Source organism: Crotalus tigris, unplaced genomic scaffold (genome assembly GCF_016545835.1).
Source record: "Crotalus tigris isolate CLP2741 ecotype Arizona unplaced genomic scaffold, ASM1654583v1 scf7180000024439.5362192, whole genome shotgun sequence".
Lineage (NCBI taxonomy): Eukaryota > Metazoa > Chordata > Lepidosauria > Squamata > Viperidae > Crotalus > Crotalus tigris.
In genome coordinates, this window is record NW_024100609.1 from 3,744,007 (window position 1) to 3,761,085 (window position 17,079).

At 40.4% G+C, this 17,079-nt stretch overlaps 1 long non-coding RNA gene across 1 annotated transcript; it reads left to right on the top strand.

Moving 5' to 3' along the window:
- The first annotated feature begins 2,642 nt into the window (after nucleotides 1-2,642).
- On the top strand, nucleotides 2,643-12,838 carry LOC120302910. The gene is made up of 3 exons (XR_005555275.1): nucleotides 2,643-2,770; nucleotides 6,060-6,170; nucleotides 10,746-12,838. It is a non-coding gene; the product is annotated as an uncharacterized LOC120302910 (long non-coding RNA).
- The last annotated feature ends 4,241 nt before the right edge of the window (nucleotides 12,839-17,079 follow it).

Consider the following 17,079-nt stretch of genomic DNA (forward strand, 5'->3'; position numbering starts at 1 on the left):
ACCTCGGGAAGAATTCCTTCAGAAAGGTAACAGGGTCCCCAGCCAATACAGGGTGGGTTTTTGTGTGTCGCATAGAAGTATTTTGCGGACAGGACACACAAGTCCCTTAAAAAGAAACTTCGCATTGATGTGAAGTTACAAGGGGTTCCCTTATCGATGGAGCTGGACACCGGGTCCGCTCTATCGATCATTTCACACAATACCTTTAAAAGGATTTGCAGCAGTAGTGGCCTTCAAGTCAAACTCAGGCCATCGAACTTAATTCTAACTGACTTTCAAAATTCAAGGGTTAATGTACTTGGAGAAGCCACACTCAAAGTGCAGTGTAAGGCTTTCCAAGGCCTATTAGATGTGGCGGTTGTTGTGGGTGATCGTACGAGTCTAATTGGACTCGATTGGTTCGAGGCCCTGGGAATCCAGGTAACTGGCCTACACAGCCTGCAAACTCCAGGAATTGCAGAAGTCTGCAGAAAGTTTGTGGATGTGTTTAGTTCAGAGCTTGGTTCATATAAGGGGCCTCCCATTGCCCTGCGGTTAGACCCAAACATCACACCGGTTAGGATTAAGCCTAGGAGGATGCCCTTCACCCTCAAGGGCAAGATTGATGCTGAGGTGGACAAGCTGCTCCAGCAGGGCATCTTAGAATCTGTGGACTCCAGTCCATGGGAAACCCCCATTGTAACACCTTTAAAGACTAATGGGGAAGTCCAAATTTGCGTGGACTATAAATGTACTTTGAATACAGCTTTGCAACAGCATGCATATCCTGTACTGGTAGTGAGTCATATTCTGGCCTCCCTCAAAGGGGGAAAGCTATTTGCAAAGCTTGATTTAGCACAGGCCTATCAACAGCTACCTGTTGATGAGGCAACTGCTGAGATCCAAACAATAATGACCCATAGGGGTGCTTTTAGGGTAAAAAGTTTACAATTTGGGGTGAATGTTGCACCTGGCATATTTCAGAGCATTATGGAGCTCACGCTCAGGGGTATTCCATGGGTGTGCCCCTAGTTCGATGACATCCTCATCGCAGAGGAGTCATCACAGAATTTGGCTGAGAGGTTACGGGCTGTGATGCTAAGGTTCCGCCAAGCGGACCTCAAATTGAAAAAAGACAAATGCAAAATTGCAGTTACTTCCACAGAATTTTTAGGCTTTAAAATTGATGCTGAGGTATCCACCCTGCAGAATCCAAACTGAAGGCCATTCAGGAGGCCCCAAGTCCCAAGTCTAAAAGTGAGCTTCAGGCTTTCTTGGGACTTCTCAACTTCTATCATGCTTTTCTTCCCCATAAGGCTGCAATGGCTGAGCCTTTACACCGGCTCTTAGATAAGCAAGCTCCATGGCAGTGGACTAAGATCCATGACAGGAGTTTTAAAGAGGTCAAGGCCTTGCTCTCATCAAATGCTGTATTAGCACATTTTAACGAGCAACTGCCTGTGTGCATCACTTGTGATGCATCCCCTTATGGGGTGGGTGCAGTACTCAGTCACCTGAAGGCTGACGGGACACAAGTCCCTGTGGCTTACTACTCAAGGACTCTGTCATCTGCAGAGCGGAATTACGCTCAGATTGACAGAGAAGCCTTGGCCATAGTGGCTGGCATAAAGAAATTCCATGATTTCTTATATGGCCATCATTTCATGGTCTATACAGACCACAAGCCTTTGCTGGGGTTGTTTACAATGACCAAACAAACCCCACACATCATATCCCCACATATGCTGAGGTGGTCCATTTTCCTGTCAGCATTTGACTACATGCTCATTCACAAACCTGGGAAAGAAATGGGCCATGCAGATGGTCTCAGTAGGCTACCTCTCACACAAATAGAGGCGGATCCTGCACCTGCTATTAATATTCTCTCTATTCAGGAACTGCTTGAATCTCCCCTCAATGCTAGGGACGTGGCTGCAGAAACAGCCACTGATCACACGCTTACATATGTGCTGACATGGGTGTTGTCAGGATGGCCTGACACGTGTCCAGATGCTGTGTTTCAAAGCTTCTGGCAAAGGAGGCACGAACTGTCTACATTTAATGGATGCCTGTTATGGGGTAGTAGAGTAGTTATCCCAGCCTCACTGAGGTCTAGAATCTTGTTCTCTCTGCATGAGGGACATCCGGGCATTGTGTGCATGAAAGCGCTTGCATGCAGCCATCTTTGGTGGCCTGGGCTTGATAAAGCTATAAAGCCCAGGTGCATAGGTGCCAGGTGTGCCAACAGTCATGGCATGAAATGCCTCAGGCCCCTGTACACAGGTGGGAGAGACACAAACCCCTTGGTCTAGGATAGCCATTCCAAGTGGCTAGAGGTTGTACCTGTCTCCTCCACTACTACTGCTAGGACCATCCAGGTGTTGAGAGGAATCTTCGCTACACATGGACTTCCTGATGTCCTCATCTCTGACAATGGGCCCCATCAACTGTTTAACTTTCTGTGACAAAAATTGTAATGAGAACTGTTGTGTCCTGGGCCTGCTGAAGCATTTCAGCAGGCCCAGAAATGTTGCAAACGGTCCCGGGCACACCGAAAAGCTGCCCGGGACCAGATTGGCTGGTGCTGGACTTGTGCGCATGTGCAAGGCACGAAAAAGGTTCCTCCCTATTGGCTGGACTGCCTGGGGTCTTAGGAGACTATAAAAGGCCTGTGTGCCTGCTTGTTGAGTTGAGTTGAGCTGAGGAATGAATAAAGAAGTATTTGTTTACAACATGTCTCTTGCTTCAATGCCGCGGACTCCAAAACATAAAAAGAACTTTCAATAAAAAGGTACTTCTTAGGCATATATGAAATTACTTTTTCCATAATCAGAAAGACTGCTTTTTCAATGGTAGGTATGTGCCACAGCAGATTAGGAGGCACAAGCCTTGAGCAGTAACTGATTAAGATCTTGTCAATTTCAGTCAGAAGCCCAAGCCAGGGTACTAATCAACTAATTTAAGATCACAGAGTGGAGCTTGTTAGCTTGCAGTTAGCACTATTAGAGAAACCTGACAGAGAAAAGCTCTCAGGAGGAGAGATAAAAAACAATATTTATTCAGACAATATTTGATTTTAAGGCAATGCCATCCTGCTGGAGGGAGGAGATGAGGTCAAAAAGGAATCATGATGTAATAGAGAAGCCAAAACCAGGCCAGAAAAGAAACCACTTAAATAAACAGAACTGTGGGAAAGTAAATGGAGAATCCCAGGCCTATCAGCTATAAGGTGAAGTGCTCATGTTAAATTAAGCGGTTTTTCTGATAGACTGGTCACACATTTCCATTTTCAAGGAAATCGATTCAATAAAGAAATGAGTCTAGCATTTTGGTAGAAATGCTTTACAATCTTATTAGTGCAGCAGGATACTTTTTCCAATGCACATTTGTATAGCTGCAATTTTTCCCCATGAAATCCTCTTCTTAAAATGGTTGACGTGTGCTGAGAAGTTCATGAGTCCGAGGACTGCTCACATTTTAAACTTTTGGATTTCCACTTGCTCCATTCCAGGTTAAGCTGGCCTACAGAAAACAGAAGAGGCCTCTTTCCATATGAAGCCCTTAGTGGCAAAGCCAGGTCAAATTGCAACCTTCTTTTTTTTTTTTTTTTACTAAACCCTGGTATTTCATGCCATCTAATGCACTGAGGGATATTTTAAACCTAATAATCAATTCTAAAAGTGCAGAGCAGATTTTACCTTATATGATATCCATTAAAGAACAGGGAGCGGTTTGCTCTGAGGAATCCAAATCAAATGTAATCCTTCTGAGACTATACCATATCAGACTGCATGGGATATTTGATACGTCAAGACTCATTTCTGATAGACAACAAGACAAAACTTCTCTCTCTGGAGTGCTAGATTACATACCATATATTAGACAGCAATGAAAGTATCCTGAATGAGAACCCAGAATATATAACTAGACTCAAATTTTAGATTCATTAAGATGCCTAGATGTAAGGTTTCTCATCAACAGGAGTATTGATCCTCACTGTGATGCCTTAGGTGTTTTTCTTTTCCTACTCCATGTTTGAAAATTATATCAGCCGGGAAGAGAATAGTGCAAATTAAAGTATTTCCACAGGAGGAAAAATCATAAATAGAGAGAGAGAGAAGGAGATTTCTTTTCCAACCTGCAGAGCAGCTTCTAATATTCTCAAGTGCAGAGCAGGTTCAATAACAAGCTGGAGGGCGAAAGTGGATAAAATGGATTCCTGATTAATCAGAAGTCAGGGCTGCACTTGTACATGAAAATGAGAAAAGCAAATGCCAATGAAAGCCACTTCAATGAGACAATACTGGAGAGGAGAAAAGACATAAAAGGGCTTTATTTCTGTATTTCCCAAGGCAACATATTTCTCTTTCAAATATGTGTCTAAACTCTCTTCAACATGTGGGCTCAAAAGTTACCTTGTTGATCAAAACATTAATACCTGAAATAGTAATACAGGATATTAGTTCCTCATGGAGTATTTTAGACTGATGTGAATGTCACTAATAATTCTTCAGCACAATCCTTAGAGATGATGTTTTCTTTTTCTGAAGCGTTAGTGAAACATTTGAATTTTTAATGCTACATCTAGCATTTCTAATGCTACCTATGGAGGCTACTAAGTCAGTGACCTGAGAATTACAAACTGAATGTGAAGGTCTTTTTGTGTCATTCAAGTATATATATATTTCTTTTTACAATCCTGTAATCTCTTGCTTCAGGATGGAGTTGGGGGTAACTGAATAGAGCTGAGCATTTACTGGCCAGGTGCCCTTCCTGACATCTATGAGGAGCTTGCAGCAGATATTTTTTCTTTGTGAGGGAGTGTCTTCATGTCTAGGCCACCGCACTGCTCTTTGTCATTCAAGTATATAATACTCTGATATTAGGAATATTGCTACAAATCAACAATCTGTGTGATCAAATTTGGGCAATTTAAAGACCCATGGTATTAAGCAGGTTACAATGTTTTTCTGCCCGAATGACTATGCAGACCAAAACAGAACATTTTCATTCCCCAAAGTTTCAAGAACTCTTAAATACCCATTACCGATTCTCTCCTAGCAATTATTGTATTATTTTGAAAAATGATAAAATCCTATCAACAGTGGCAAAAAAAAAAGACATTCAGCTCTGGGAAATGATGCTTTCCATTTTGCTTTCCTCCAGCAATATTTCAAAGAAATAATTGTCTCTTTTCAGCTGAACTTTCTCCCAGAGAAAAATAGTATATTATGCTGTGCTCTTGGTTGGAAGGCAGGAAATCTGTGTTTTCAATGATGGATTTTCATTATAATTCATCACATTCAGTTACTTAATTAATCCAGTAGGCATGAGTTAGATTTTGCTCATTAAATCTTAATGCCAGCTGGTTGTTACAGTCTGTCAGTACCAAAGGTGCCAGGCTTCAGCTGAATTACCCCATCACAAGGGCTGACAGCAAAAGGATGGTAGGGCTTATCTGTCAAGATGGGGTAGAGGTCAGGTGAGGCCTGAAGATAATTACATGCACTGAACATCCAGTGAAGACTTGGTTTTTTCTATGCATACTTTGTGTCCTGCTCTTTGGCAAATTTGGATGGAACTTTTCCTTTGCCAAGCTGCCACTCGGTGTTAGCCCTGCTCCCAGACTAATCCCCCCAACCCACGATACCATCTCTTAGCTATGGTTCCACATGAAACACTTCAAGTCCCATTTTTGAACAGAACCTCTGGAGCTCTATGGGACTTGGGAGCAAGTTAGTGACTCATCAGATGAGATCTTGCCTCACCCCATCTGCTGGAGTCAGGGATGACTCCCCTCATTGCCGAGATGAAAATGCTATTGCTTGTGTAGAAGACGATCAGGCTCCGCCTGAGGGAGGAGTCAAATGCGTCATAAGTCTTGAGTCCCTTCGCACCCACAAAAGGCTTCAGCTGAATTACCCCATCACAGGGACTGACATCTGCTGGATGGACATCCAGCCCACCTTGAATTCCGTTGACTCTTATCTACCGCCAATTTGCTTTGACTGTTAGTAGTTCAGTCTCTTGTAGATAGCTTAAGCTTGCAATAAATCCTTATATTCATTTGAACTGCCTAGGTTTCCTGAGTTCTGCATCTGACACCGTGATGCTTTCATTTCTGCTGTTTTAATGATTCGAGAAGAATGACCTGATCTATGCTAGCGATTTGGCCTTTGGCAACTTTGCAGGTAAGCCTGATTGTTGATGGTCAGAAGTTTTAAATGTCAGAACAGAATAGACTCCAAGTGCTGCCCTGGAGCAGGCAGAGTGGCTGAGTTTGCCCCTCTTTTCAGTCAACCAGGGGCACGCTAATTGCTCACACGGTACGCTCAACTGTAATGAGGACATCACAGGTGAGGACAAATGCAGGTTGACCTCAAGTGCTTTCTGCGATTCTGGGGAAATAAAAATGAAACGATTAAAACTATTCCACTATAAATTCATATTGTGCATCAAATGATACAATACAAGGCTAATAAATGGACCTAATAGAGGTAGTCCTTGACTTATGACCACAAGCGAGCCCCAAATTTCTATTGCTAAGTGAGACAATTGTTAGGTGAATTTTGCCCCATTTTACGATGTTTCTTGCCACAGTTGTTAAGTGAATCACTGCAGTTAAATTAGTAACACAGCTATTAAATGAATCTGGCTTCCCCATTGACTTTGCTTGTCAGAAGATCACAAAAGAGGATCAGATGACTCCGGGATACTGCAATTGTCGTAAATATGAACCAGCTGCCAAGCATCTGAATTTTGATCACGTGATCACGGGGATGCTGCAATGGTCTAAACCAGTGTTTCCCAAACTTGACAATTTTAAGGCATGAGGACTTCAACTCCCAGAATTCCACAGCCAGCAACGCTGGCTGTGGAATTCTGGGAGTTGACGTCCACATGCCTTAAAATTGTCAAGTTTGGGAAACACTGGTCTAAACTGTGGGAAAATGGTCATAAGTCACTTTTTCAGTGCCACTGTAGCTTCGATCATTAAAGAAATGGTTGTAAGTTAAGGACTACCTGGTTTAAGCTCTGATTGATTTTATTTTCTCTTCGTGTGCAGAAATGCACAAAAATGCAAGACAATTTGCCTTGTCTAGAGAAATTGATATGGTTTCCTTTTTAAGAGAAAAAAAAAGTTTTCAGGCAACTGAAATAAACCATGCACTTTTGAATTGGAAACTTATTTTTTAGACTGTCCTTATCAAATAGGATCAGGCTGCTGTAAAGCAAGAAACAAGTAATCATATAATCATATGATGCAATGAAAGCAAAATAGATGGTAAATCATACAATAGCTTGGGAAACAAAATATAAAAGGACAATTTGAAATGACCAGGGCAAATGAAGTTCTAAAAGGGGACAATGAAAGAGAATACACAAATGGGATGACATAATGTAGCACATGATGCATTTAGAAAAAAGTAAAAGGGAAGGAAGGAAGGAAGGAAGGAAGGAAGGAAGGAAGGAAGGAAGGAAGGAAGGAAGGAAGGAAGGAAGGAAGGAAGGAAATTACATATCAATACAAGGGCAAGGTTGCAGAACCTTTGTCAATTTCATCTGGTTAAAAACAGGAAAAAAACAAAAGCAAGTTGCTTATTTCCTTATTTGCTGTTCCATCAGTTATATTGTTTAATACCAGTATATATTAATACATGAACGTTTTACAACATTGACTGACTTTAAATGTGCTTTGTAAGCATTATAATGAAATTCTGGAAGAGTAAAACCTATGGTCCTGGTGACCGACCCAGATTGGATCTTAACAACGTATATTTGCCTTCATTCGTGAAATTCTGCATCGTCAAAAGCAAGTGTTCAAAGTGATGCATTTAACCATTTAAGTGCCAGGCAAGAACTTAAAATATATACATTTATTTAAACCAGATTGCTTCCTTCACTTCCTTTTGCGTGTCCCACCAACTATACAATTGACCTGAATCACTTTTGGGTAGCTATTTTCTTCAATCTGTGTTACTGAGGCACCCTTCAAATCCATTTGTTCAACTCTTCTGTTTAGTATTAGGTATGCTGTTACAGGGAACAGTGATATGTAGTCCCAGCCCTTGTAATTCTGAAGATAGAAGTTCCGGCTTTTAAAAGAAAGCGATTGATTCAATCTAAACATTTTTTGAAGATATGGAATATAAATTCTGTGAAATGAATTCCCACTGAACATGCTGTCTGATATAGAGAGTGAAAGCACGCATCCTCTCAAAGATGACTGAATTATTTATTGTACTGTCAGTAAATGAGGTCAGAAAGCCAGAAATGCTTTCATTCTTCCATTAAACCATGAAAATTATATATTTTGAATATATTATTCAAGAAAGGCAGGGGAGAGTGAAGAATTCAGATTTATATCCTCTGTTAAGATTCTTAAAAAAGACGTAAATGAGACAGAAAGACAAATACAATTTGAAAGTTGCCCCACTATCTTGCAATCAGAATTTCAAGCATGTATTTAAAGACAATAGTAATAACTCAAAGGAACCAAACTGATTAATTTGAATATCATCCTACACAAACACACACGTTTAAAATCTAGTACAGTGATGGCGAACCTTTTAGAGACCGAGTGCCCAAAAACCACCCCCCACCCCATCCCTGCTGCGCCCAGCCCACTGGCTGAAAATTTCAAAGGGTGGATGAAATGCCCTTTCTCCCACATCTATCTGTACTTGTAATGCCACTTTCTCAAAATTAACTGCATTACAGACGGTGGTAATGCAATTTTGCTCTACAATGGATATAGATATAAACATTTGTGAAATGCTACACAAGTTGTGACTTTGAGTCATCATTACAATTGCATCATCATTTTAGAGATATTGACTTACTTACCTAAACAGAGCAACAAATGACCACAGTGGGCAAAAAAAGCAGTGGGAGTGGGAGGGATGGGTCCTGGATTTGGGGCACATTTTTTTCAGTGAGCCCATTTGAGGTAACTTGGTTCAAAAATTGATGATCCACCATATCACTCATTTGAAGGTTACAGACAGATAAATAAAACACAAGAGTTTTAGTAGTAAGTAGATGGGGGCAGGGATGTCTGAAGGCTTTAAGTAAAAAAAAAGCAGATTGGGCTATCATGCTACATGCTTCATCACATGTATATCTGTGCACTATCATGATGCATGACATTGCTTTCATCACTTCCCCCCCTCTCCCCTGCCCTCCCATGGACAACTTGTGTGTAGAATTGCTTCAAGCCATTTTTCTGCCCTTTACCAATTATAGTTTTCCATTTATACTAAACTGTACAGTAAGCTGCATGTTATAGGTGTACATTGACGTAATATTTGGGCAATTCAGAAACTGTGATGCTCTAATAAAAGAGTTAGCTTGGGATCGTGGCTCAGTACTATCATAATACAATTTTCTGGGTTGTATGAATCCAACAATTGTGATTTGTAAATCCTGGCTTATGGAGGGCATGTTGTGCAAAAAGAGACATTGATAGTTTATTTAATCAAAGCTGTTTAAGCAAACTTGGTTTAACATAATGTGTGAATTGGATCTTTGTCAATTTGCAAATGTTGTCCAGAGGAAAAAGTGATGGAAGCCAGTTTGAATCCTGAGAGGAAAAAATGTGCAGTTGAACAGTAGAAATGCTCAATTCCTTGCAAAGGTGTTCCAGAGATCTCTGAGTTCATTATTCTCTTCTTCCTGAACTTTTCTGATTTTCTATTTGTGATTGGTCATTTAAAGCAGGCATCCTGGTTGCTGACTGAATGATTTTCAAGATACTGGAGATCGTTCCAGGAAGAATGAGAGAATCTGTTTGTTCCTTATTACAAAGAAATCATGACTATCTCAGAAGCTATTGACATTTCCTATCTCTAATTTCAACATCACAAGAATACATTTCAGTTGTTTTATGTTGGAGTATCTGTGTTGCTGGGATCCCAAGACAATTGGAAAGAAAGCTAAATGAAAAGAGGATTGTAAATATTGACACAGTCTGTTGTGCAGATGTAAAAAAAATATTTCTTCTTGCTTCTACTCAAAAATAAATTTGTGTTCCCAAAGTTTATAGAAAGTATGATAAAATATTAATTACCCAATATCTTGTTAACTGCAGAATGTGTTTTGATAAAAGTGTGAATGAAAATTAAAGCCATGCCGTGCCCCAGCTTCAGTTCCAAAAAGGGTGCTTTGGAGTACTCACAGGGGTGCAAGCATAGTTCCAGAGGCACAGCCACATGACCTCAGGAAAAGATGTGGCTGTTTTAAAGAGTTATAGACAGCCAGGTGCTAGGTTTCTACTCCTGCATTCTCTCAAGATGGAAGGCTTTAAATTCTACTTCTCAGCATTTGCAGGGGTAACATTTTAAAATAATATACTGTGGGAAGTCGGCTCCCCAGAGAAGGAAATATTAAAAAGGCAGAAAAATATATTTCCTCAAAGGATCCTGAAGAGGCAGAAAAGCATGCCCAGTTTTCTTAGTAGCCCCAGGTCTCCCTTCCCCAAGCAGAAACCAGCTCGTAGAAATGCAGATGGAGGCCCCCAGCTAGAAGATTAAGAAGAAAAAGACACCTAAAATCTACATACCCCATCCAAACTCTAAGACAGGAAATAATAGGATTAACCCACAGATGCCAAAGGGCATACTCAGAGACAGGTCAAAATACATGACACAGGAAATACAAAGCCTCAAGACAGGAACAGGAAGCAACTCCAAACAAAAGGCTCCAGAGGGTATAAAAACCCACTCCCTACATGTGCTCACCCCTTTTCTCTCTCTCTTTTCTTCCAGAGTCATCTTCCTGTCTGGCTCTCCTCTTCAATAAACTGCAACCTTCTTTCTAAAGCAGTCGCCATGTTGTTTATCCCCGGCTTGGACTGAACCAGGATTAAGATTTTTCCTTCAACAATACTTTAGAGAAGAATCTAGGCTGAAACCAAAGTCTCTTGATAGAAAGAGACGTCTCAAGATGGCAAAGCTTGATGTTAATGCAAAACAGGTCACATGCAGAGGGTACAGAGAAGCTGCAAACATCAAGTACCTGTACATTTATTAAGAACATTAGCAATCTCAATTTATCTTATAAATTGAAAGAAGAATAAGGAGATTGCAAAAGTAGAGAAACTAAGCATAATATTCTAATCCAGGGGTCGCAACCCACTACCAGACCACTGTCTATATTCCAACTGGGCTGCATGTCAGGCCAATATGCCTTGGGTGCATGTGCAGCTCAACTCGTGTGAGTGGTGGGCTGGTGTGGTCCTGCAAGCACATGCGAGCTCGATGCACGTGTGACCCTGATGTTCATGTGAGTCAAGCTGTGTGCACACTAGCCTGACACTCATGCAGGCAAGTTCCCCTATTCCCCCTCCCAAGTTGGGCCAAGCTGCAAATGTTGGGGACCACAGTTCTAATCTCTCCCCCATCCCCACCACTTTTGTAAATTGACAGGTATTTATCAGCTTTTATAAATGAGAAAAGAAGTTTCTGAAATATGGAGGTGCATTGTCCAGAGATGTTCTTTCAGCTGAGTTCCCCAAAATCTATGAGAACATTATGGGGTTCCATTAGAGACTGGGGGGTGGAAGTCCACTTAAATGGAGCTAGTTTTCTACCACTAGAACTTTGCCTCACAATTAGAAATTCCAAGTTTTTTTTAATGAACAGGCTCAATGGTCTTGAAACCCCTGTTCTAGAGTGCCTTTCCACATACCTGCTTTATCTGTAGCTTTCCCATAATCTTTTGTTATGTTGATGAAGCACAACCTCTATCCTGTGGCTACTGTTTCAGTGAAAAGGTTGACTGCTGTGGGCCTGCTCAGCTGGCACGTGCTAAAACATGTTCCTCATTCCTGATCTTCTCCTGATGGTCTCTAAGGAAAACTCCAAGAATTTCCCACACATCCAAAAATTGTCATTTTAGTGAATTGTGGTCCATTTTTTAAACAGTTAGTGGATGTCGTTTCTGGATTTATAAAATTACCTTAGTTTCAGGGAGGTTATAATAATCTTGTACTAAAGGATCAAAAATACACCAGCAAACATGACCAAGACATGTGTCTAAGCCATATGGCTTCTGACATTTATCTGAAAGTGAGAGAAAGAAGCAGAGGGCTCAGCTGCTACCGAAAGGCCCTTGCATGATGGACAGGTTTTCTTGCCTGCAGGAATAGATAAAAGTGTGTGAGCAGTTAGAACATTGGCCTTTTCCTTTGAGGTTTCTAAATTCATGACAGGACACTATCAGTAGATAGAACCTATTTCTACTTGCCTTTCAAGCAGTCTAATTGTCCTTGCAATTTTGCTGTAACTACATTTGGGAATTGTGCGACCCCTCTTTTGGTTTGACAAACACCTTGTGAATTACTGATTGCATTATACTGTTGATCCAATTGTGTAGCTATTAGCAACCAAGAGCATGCCATTACTGCCATGTAAGCCTGACATTTGCTCTAAGACAGGTGAGTTAATTCAACCTGTCATCCTGATGCGTGGACGTGTCTAGGGAGTTTAAGGTAACTTCTGCAGGTATGCGGTGTGCTTTTTTTCTTTCTTTTAAATAAACATCTTCAAAGTCTGTTGTATTTTCCCCCCAAATTGGCTCGCTGCATCATTGTCACACTTAAGAGTAAGATCAGCCTTTAGAAAAAGATTAATAGTACACTCACTGGGAACGAAACAGCTTGGAGAAGATCCAATACATCTGGATAATTAGAAGTTCAGATGAACAAGGAATGAAGGTAGATTAAGCACTGCTGCTGCTGCCTCCAATGGGTTTTCAACGACCGTGTGAAATTGACCTTGTGAGTTTGCTAGAGACCTGGTACTGAAAGTTTCTTGCCATCCTGGAGCCTCTCTAGAGGCACTTTTCTCAATAATGATGGATTGCCCCCAATAATATCTGAAATTAGGATTCCACTTTCTAGCCTTGTGCCTTAACCACCAGTCCAATTCCATCGAATTGGACTGGTGGTTAAGGCACAAGGCTAGAAAGTGGGAGACCATGAATTCTAGCCTTGCCTCAGCCATGAAAACTGGGCACTCTCGGCCCAACTCACTTCACAGGATTGTTGTTGTAGGGAAAAGAGAGGGAGGAAGGAGTATTGTGTGTTTTTGCCACCTTGAATTATTTGTAAAAGTACAGAGAGAATATAAATAATAAAATAAATCATTGCTCTCACGTACTCGCGTTTAAAATTAAAAATTCAAAGAAATGTTTCAGCTGTAGGTTTCTACAGTAATTACCCCGAGTAGACGCAAACATTTAGCATGCAAGTATCATCTGTATAAGAATGTAAATATAGAAGAAAAAAAAGAAAATTCTTGGGATGATAGTTTGTTGAATCCAGGTTTCTCCACAGCTTAAATAACAACCTCAGGTGCCTAACAACAATCTACAACAAGTAACAAATAAATAAAAAAGACGGCAGGATTGAAATTTGAGATGGATAGAAACATAATGAACCCCCCCCCCTTTAAAACGAGGCTAAATCTCTAGGAGCAGATGAACCGCAGCCTATGTTATTCAAGAATTAGCAGGTGGTTTCTCTGAATTCTTATGTATTATATTTTTCAGAAATCCTGGAGAACTGATGAACTGCCAGATTTTAATTATTTCATTTTGTTTTTATTAAACATTTATATAGCTGCACAAAAGAAGAAAAACAAATACCAAAATATAATACATATACCCAGTGCTTTTTTTGTAAAAAAAAAAAAAAAAAGTGCCAGAACTCACACATGTTATATAACCCGCCTTGCCTATCCTACAAGGATCCATCCAAAAAAGGTGCCAGAACTCCATTCTGGGCGTCCTGTGACAACCTCCCCCCCTGCATATACCTACAAAGAATGATGAAACAATAAAGCAACAAAAAAGCAATCTGAACAGCTATAATACCATAATCCAATTGAGGCTCTAGCATATGATGAACCATAGGCTGGAGGAAATGATGTAGGAACGCAAATCTATTTTTTACAAAAGGAAAAAAAACAGATCCAGCAAACTATCAACTAGTCAGACACAGAAATCTGGGAAAATTTTTAGAACAGATCATAACCCTGCTTGCACATCCTTAAAAGTAGCATGGCAAATATCAGAAGAAGCAGGGATTTTTAAGAACAAAGCTTGTCCGTGTAACCGTATTGTCTTTGTTAACTGAGCAAGTTCCTTAATAGATTGTGGGAATGATGTTGTAGCCTAATGTGTCTTGACTTCAGCAAATTTGACAAAATAACCCATGGCATGCCGATTATTTAACCAGTTAAAATAATAATAATAATAATAATAATAATAATAATAATAATAATAATAAAGAAACATCAGAAAATTTGTGCAAAGATCGATGGCACAATGGAAGACACAGTTGCAGATCAATGGTGAGAGGCTGGGAGAGGTTAATATCAAGAGAGGAATATTTCAAGGAGATCATTATCACCATTACTGTTGTTATTGCACTGTTTCCTCTTTCAACAATACTGAATAACTCAGGACATGGCTATCAAACATCAAAAACATCTGCCAGACTATCCCACCTCCTTTACATGGATGATCTGAAGCTGTATGGAAAAACATCATCTGAAATAGAATTGCTGCTCAACACTGTCCGTATATATAGCCAAGATATTGTAATGGAGTTTGGCTTGGACAAATGTGCCACACTTACTATCAAACAAGGAAAAATAATGAAAACTGAAGGAATCAAGATGCCCCACGAAAATAACATTAAGAGTCTGGATGAGGAAGAGTACTACAAATACTTGGGTATCCTTCAAGCTGACAACATCAAGCACACTGAAGTCAAGAAAAAGATTAGAGGTGAATACATGAAGAGAGTGAAGAAGATCTTAAAATCCAAACTCAATGGAGGAAATACCATAAAGGCAATCAACACCTGGGCAATCCCAGTCATTAGGTACACAGCTGGAATAGTGGACTGGACTCAAGCAGAACTAAAAGCAATGGATAGGCAGACCAGAAAAATAATGACAATGAATCATGCCCTTCATCCACGCAGTGACATTGATAGACTTTATCTACCAAGGCAAATAGGTGGGCGTGGAATGCTACAAGTACATCAGATGGTTGAAGAAGAAAAAATGGCTTTGGAAGAATATCTGAAGAACAATGATGAAGATGCACTGAAATTAGTATATCAGGAAGGCTTACTAACTACTGGAGAGACCAAACTGGCCTACAAGAAAGACCAAATGAAGAACAGAATAGAGGCATGGGAAGACAAAGCACTACATGGCCAATACATGAAAAAAATAGCTGGGAAAGCAGATAATAATAAAACCTGGCAATGGCTAAGAGCAGGAAAATTGAAGAAAGAGACCGAGGGACTAATTCTGGCTGCACAAGACCAAGCCTTAAGGACAAATGCATATAAAGTCAAAATTGAGAAGACAGCAACAGACAGTAAGTGCCGCCTATGCAAAGAAGCTGAAGAAACAGTGGACCACTTGGTAAGCTGTTGCAAGAAGATTGCACAGACTGATTACAAGCAGCGGCATGACAAAGTAGCAACAATGGTGCATTGGAAGATCTGCAAAAAATATCATTTGCCTGTAAGCAAAAACTGGTGGGATCATAAAATAGAGAAAGTCATAGAAAATGATAAAATTAAACTGCTCTGGGACTTCAGAATTCAAACAGACAAGCACCTGCAACATAACACCCCAGACTTAACAATTGTCGATAAGAAAGACAAAAAAGTCTGGATAGTGGACGTGGCAGTGCCTGGAGATAGCAGAATAGAAGAGAAAGAACTGGAGAAGATAACAAAATACAAAGACCTACAAATAGAAATAGAAAGACTGTGGCAAAAGCAAGCAAGGGTAGTACCAATAGTCATAGGCTCCTTGGGTGCAATCCCAAAACAACTGGAGCACCACTTGAACACCATTGGCATTGACAAATTCGCTATTAGTCAATTGCAAAAGGCGGCCTTATTAGGAACTGCTTCCATCCTGCGACGATATCTGTAATACCATCAAACATCCACATCTGCCTATCCCAGGTCCTGGGTAAGGACTCGATAGGTAGACAAAATGCCAAATCCAGTCTGAACATCTGGCTGACTGTGATCGATCTTGGAGATCTAGTCCAATAAATACCATTTAAGCAGTGTTGGAGCATTGACACTTCTGGAGGCAGGTTGTTCCACTGATTAATTGTTCTCACTGTCAGGAAGATTTTCCTTAGTTCTAGGTTGCTTCTCTTGTTGATTAATTTCCACCCGTTGCTTCTTGTCCTGCCTTCAGGCACTTTGGAAAATAGCTTGATTCCCTCTTCTTTATGGCAGCCCCTGAGATATTGGAACACTGCTATCATGTCCCCCCTCGTCCTTCTCTTCGTTAAACTAGACATACCCAATTTCAGCAACCGTTCCTTATATGTTTTAGCCTCCAGTCCCCTAATCATCTTTGTTGCTCTTCTCTGTACTCTTTCTAGAGTCTCAACATCTTTTTTACATCGTGGTGACCAAAACTGGATGCAGTATTCCAAGTGTGGCCTTACCAAGGCATTGTAAGAGTGGTATTAATACTTCACATGATCTTGATTCTATCCCTCTGTTAATGCAGCCTAGCACTGTGTTGGCCTTTTTGGCAGCTGCAGCACACTGCTGGCTCATATTTAGGTGATTGTCCACTAGGACTCCAAGGTCCCTCTCACAGTTACTACTATTGAGCAAGGTGCCACCTATGCTGTACTTGTGCATTTGGTTTTTCTTGCCTAAATGTAGAACCTTGCTTTTTTCACCATTGAATTTTTCACCATATGGATTAGACATGACAAATATAATTGCACAGTTGGCTTAAGAATCATACTGAAATATGTACATTAATGCTTCCTCCCCAAATGACAATGAGCCATGGGACTTCTCTTCAATATTTTTATAAATGTTGTGGATGAATAGAGGGAATTATTAACCTTGTAGGCGATACAAAATTGCACAAAAGAGCTGATATGTAAAAGATTAAAATAAAATTCAAAACATTAATAGGGAATCTCTGCATAAATGCAAAAACCATACAATACAATTCACTTCCAGTGTGCCTGATCCATGTTTAAAATATTTACAAGAGCAATGTGGCAGACAGATAGCTAAGTCTCGACACA